Source organism: Arvicanthis niloticus, chromosome 21, assembly GCF_011762505.2.
Source record: "Arvicanthis niloticus isolate mArvNil1 chromosome 21, mArvNil1.pat.X, whole genome shotgun sequence".
Taxonomy (NCBI): domain Eukaryota; kingdom Metazoa; phylum Chordata; class Mammalia; order Rodentia; family Muridae; genus Arvicanthis; species Arvicanthis niloticus.
Window position 1 is genome coordinate 7,453,187 of NC_047678.1, and position 5,589 is coordinate 7,458,775.

Below are 5,589 nucleotides of genomic sequence, written 5' to 3' on the forward strand. Positions count from 1 at the left end.
AAAGAACAAATCATACATTCCAAAATCTTACGTTCAATATTGAGTTAGCAGAACAAGCTGGGAGACAATAAATTTGAGTATATCTGACAACAGTGATATAATCAACTATCAAGTACCAACATGTATGGAATTACCACACAGAAAAGAGCAAAATGAACTTCCTGTCTCAAAATCAGAGGTAGCACTGAACAGGATTCAGAATAAGAAAATATATCCTTATCTTTGGAGGGTGTGTTTTGAGACAGGGTTTCTCTGTGTCCCATTGGCACTCCGTCTTGCAACTCACTCTATAGACCTAGCTTGCCTCCAACTCCAAGATCCAGCCCTGCCTCCTGAGTGCTGGGATGCAAGGTGTGCACCATCAGTGCTCAGCTTGAAAACATATCTTCAAAAGGCATAGTGTTCTCACCCCATCGCACAGTGTGATGCGTCTTCATAAGGACATGTGCATATAAGATTACAGTGTGTGTGTACTGTGCCCACACCACCCGCCTCCTCTCTCATCCTGCCTCTGATTTGTCCTCCTTACTGACCAATAAAACCTTTAGTTTGTTCACATCATATACACATGCAATTTTATTTTTCATAAAAAACCTAGACCTTCAAATGAAAAAAAATAAGCATCCTGTCCTTGTCTTTATCAATATTAGACATTTAATATGACAATTATATTCACTTACATCTATTTTCTGCAAATGACATAATTCCATGTTCCTCAGTGGTTTACATGGTGTCTTAATTTAAGGTGTCCATTGCTGTGACCAAACACTATGATCATAAACAACTTGTGGAGGGAAGAGTTTATCTCAGGATAACACTCTCTCTTTACACCCCGTTCCTGGGGTAAGTCGGGGTAGGAAGTAAACAGAGCAAGAACCTGGACTCAGGAGCAGATGCAAAGGCTGTGAAGGAGTGCTGTTTGCTGGCTTGTTCACCATAGCTCACTTAGTCTGCTTCTTATAGCACCCAGTACCACCAACATAGGTGTGGCACTGCCCACAGTGAGCTGGGTCCTCACATATTAATTATCAATGAAGAAAATGCGCCAAGGCTTGTCTACAGGTTAATCTGGTGAAATTGTTTTCTGACTGAAAGTCTCCTCTTCCCAAATGTCTGCTTTGTGACAAGAGAAACAAACAAACAAACAAACAAAACTGTCCATAACACCTAGCTTTAGGAGAGAAGGGGATTCTCCACACCCCATTTTAATTTTTGAAATTATAATTTAGTTACATTTTTCTCTTCACTTTTGGAGATGGATATTTAAATTAACCAAAATACAAGTAACCTGAAAACTCAAGATGCTAAGAATGCAACCTTTCATGAAGTAAACATTTCACACAGAATGTTTGACATCTTAAAAATCTTTTCTGTGAATACTTCTACTAATACTAAGCTTTTTGTTGTCTGGCAACTTTATCAAGTGAACAGTTAAATCGTAACTGAAATGCTACATATGTTAAAAGCAGGGAAATATACGAGAAAGCCACAAGACATCACAACTTCTGGGATTAGAATCCCAAGGACGTTTGAAATACTTGGTCGTATTACAACAGTAATGAAAGTTGGTTATGAGATTGTTTCGGTTGTATACAATGAGTTTAACATAAATTTGTCGTGTGTGTGTGTGTGTGTGTGTGTGTCTGTGTGTGTGTATGTGCATGTGCATGTATCTGTGTCTGTAGGTGCCTGTCAAGGGGAACATGAAGACATGAAGGTTAAAAGAGGGCATGGAATAACATGCCTATCAGTCTCCTTTCTCTAAAGCAGGTTCTCTCATAGAATCTGGAGCTAGGCTGACAGCCAGCAAACACCGAAATGTCTCTGCCTATTGAGTGTAGGATTACAAGTATGAATACTTTTGTCCAGCTTTTTTATGTGTGAGAGGGGATTTAAACTCAGGTCTCCTGATTTCCCAGCAAGTGTTCTTCCCCACAGAGCCATTAACTACCCTGGAGTTAGTACTATAAAGCTATTTGAGAGGGTGTGTTAATTTTGTGTGCAAATCTTTCAAATGAAATCACTATATTTGGCTTCTAAGTATGTGAATGATAGTTTAATATTTTGATGATATTATGTACAAGTTTTGTGTAAGAGACAAATTACAATTTATGTATGCATATTTATCTTAAGTTTATTATATTCCTAAGTCATGCAGTACACATGTACAGGTGACACAAATTTTAAAAGAAAATTCAAATATAAGACATATAAATGGGGATTTTTTTCCCCACAAGGTCAATATGAAGGACATGTACTTTAATTTGTCTTCATTGATAGCAGGCTAGAAGGACAGCTATATCTCAGTGGAATTTCTGTCCTCCCATGCAAAACAGGGGCTCTGTACCTGAGATGCTGCTTTGACCACAGACAGAGACAGAGTGAAACACTGAGTTAAGTGCAGGACCAGATACTGCTCTAAATTGTGTCAAAGCACTGGTGATTTCAATAGGGACAGATGTGACAGGCACCTGTCAGTCATTCCTTCTTCTTATCCCTATGGTTTGGAACAACTTTTTCTGGGTTTGTTTTTCTTCTAATGTGTATAGTCCTGTTCTGTTTATGAGAATTCTGGATGACCGTGAGTTCATCTCTGTCTTGTCTGTTCACAATAGCCATGCCATAGCTAGTCACGAGGAGCCCCTTAGCTTTGTCCACCAGACAAAGGATAAACTACTAAGATTTGAATGTCTTCATTTCTGGGTATATTGTCCCTAAGAAGGGTTTATACTCTATTCTATTAATGCTCTCATCTGCCCAGTGAGGTTGGTGAGAAAGAGATAATACAGAAAGAAAGGGGCTCTCTGGAATGAGCATGGGGGCACGCAGGATGGTAAGCTATATTCTATGGACAGTGAATTCTCATATGCAGGAACAAGGTAATTGGTGGGAAGAAACCTCCAGGATTCTATGAATAGTCTAGTACAGATTGTCCAGCCAAAATGGCACATGAAAAAACAGGCGGAAACATCTGTAGAAGGATAAAGGCAAGAAGCTGTAAGGAGGGATATGAGGTGTATGAGGTTAGAGGGTGGGTCATGGGGCTCTGTAGGACATACTACACACAAGCAGGAGGCTCTGGGTGTGCAGTGAGTAACACTAATACTATCACAGTGGAGCCAAACACAGCTAAACGATGAGAAGATGCAGGAGAAGCTGACATACTTGTGATGAGCAAAGGCCTTGAGCATAATAAAGAAGCTCCAGGGAAGATACTTGCTGGAAGCACATTTCTGAGATTATGAACACATTCTCCTAAATAGGCAAGTCAGGGAAAGCTGTAACAAGTGAAAGATTCAAATAGTGACAGCACTGAGGACAGACATAGCCCTATGCCCAGAGAGGTGCTAAGACAACTGATGTCCACTCACCTAGGATTCATTAGTCCTAGGAATAGGTGTAATTTACTAGAACTCCCAAGTCCAAGTTCTGAATGTTGGAGGCCAAAGAAATTCCTGAGAGGGGCCAAGGGTACACTAAAGTTCAGATCCCACTTCAATCGCTAACTAGGTCAGAGGCTCCATGATGCAGATCAGAACACTAGGCCTGCATGTCAGTCTGAGGTGAGGAACACAAACTACATGAAGTCATCTCTTAGGGTTTTACTGCTGTGAATAGACACCATGACCAATGCAAGTCTTATAAAGGACAACATTTAACTGGGGCTGGCCTACAGCTTCAGAGGTTCAGTCCATTATCATTAAGGTGGGAACATGGCAGCATCCAGGCAGGCATGGTGCAAGAGGATCAGGGAATTCTATATCTTTATCTGAAGGCTGCTTCCAGGCTGCTAGGATGAGGGTCTTAAAGCCCACACCCACAGTGACACACCTACTCCAACAGGGCCACACTCTCTGATAGTGCCACTCCCTGGGCCAAGCATATACAAACCATCACAAGTCATATATGGAGCCCTTGCTCCAAAGACATGGAAGCTATAGGGTTTTGACAGAATGAGAGTCATCCTGGCCTTTTAGGCACTCCACATGAAGAGGTGCTTCACAGGGAAAAGCAGAAGTGCTCTTACAGACCTGAAGAACCAGGGAGAGGACCTGCTTCTCCTGCAGCATTGGGCCTGCACTATAAGATATTTACCTACAGGTTCTTGTGAGGAAAGAAAGTTGTTTCCTATCAGATAAACTCTCTCTGATACAGGTTAATACTCAAAAGTGAAACTAACACTTTGTTGGCTCCATCATGCCTAATCTCAGCTGTCAACTAATGAGATCTGAATCCTCCAGGCATAAACCCCTGGGGTTCATTTTGCTTTGATTAAGTCATGTTGGCAAGACCTGTATCCTGTAGGTACAATCATTCACTTGGATGGGATCCTGGGCCATATAAGAGGAAGAAAACTCAATGGAAGACATTCAATCATTGTTCTTTGCTTCTAGGTTATGGCTGCAATGTCACTCTCCCTTAAGTTTCTGCCTCTGTCTACTGCTTCCCAATTATGAGCTCCAAACTCAATTTCCATGGCAAAGTCAACATTTCCTTGCTAAAGATGTGTCTTAACTAGGGTTTCTATTGCTGTGAAAAGATACCACAACCATGGCAACTCTTACAAAACAAAACATTTCACTGGGGCTGGCTTACACAGTGTCAGAAGTTTAGTTCATTATCATCATGGCAGGCAAAATGGCAGCATGCAGGCAGACATGGTGCTGGAGACGGAACTGAGAGTTCTATGTCAGGATTGGCACGCAGCAAGCAGGAAGTGCTAGGTCTAGGTTGAGCATCTGAGACCTCAAGGCCCGCCTCTACATTGATGCAGTTCCTCAGCAAGGCCACACTTACTCCAAGGCCACACCTCCTAATAATGCCACTCCCTATGAGCCAGGTATTCAATTGCAGGAGTCTATGGAACCACTCCTATTGAAGCCACTGCGGAATGGTTTTTTGTTTTGTCTTGTTTCGTTTGTCAGAGTATTTTGTCACTGCTTCTGGAAAAGTAGGCCCAACAAAATTTCCAAGAAGAGGTATAACAACAGTCACACACTTGGGTGTTGGGAGTGGCAGAGGAAGGATGGCCTAAGTGTTCTGGGAAACATAGCCTCTAAATAACAGAGCCAGAAAAAAAGCACACTCAACCTTGCCACTGTTAACTATTATACATTGGAAAGATAAAATGCACAGAAACTTCAAATGTTTCTGTGTTCTTAATGTTCTTTCCCACACTCTTGGTCTCCCAAGCACAAGTTGCAAGATGACTCCTTCTAGGGCCGACTGTCAATGGATCTGACTAGGTGTGCTTTTATTTCATTCAAATTTCATCCTCATTCTTGAGACTTTCCACATCTGCATCATGCATGTCTGGGACAAAGTGGATGACATGTGACTCAGTTATTCATGGCTACTGCAGGTGAAGCCTGGAGTAGTCAGTCATACAAGACAAGTCTCAGCTTTCCTCTGGTTTGCCATTAGCTAGTGAAAAGCAAAGATGATGGCTAGCTGCATCCTTAAGTTCTGTGGTTGTGCTTCTACTCAGCTAAATGAATTAATGTTATTCACATATTAAAAACTACAGAAAAACTTCTGCATAGAGTTACATAATTGGACAGAATTAGTTAATTCCCACAGTACCTTCCT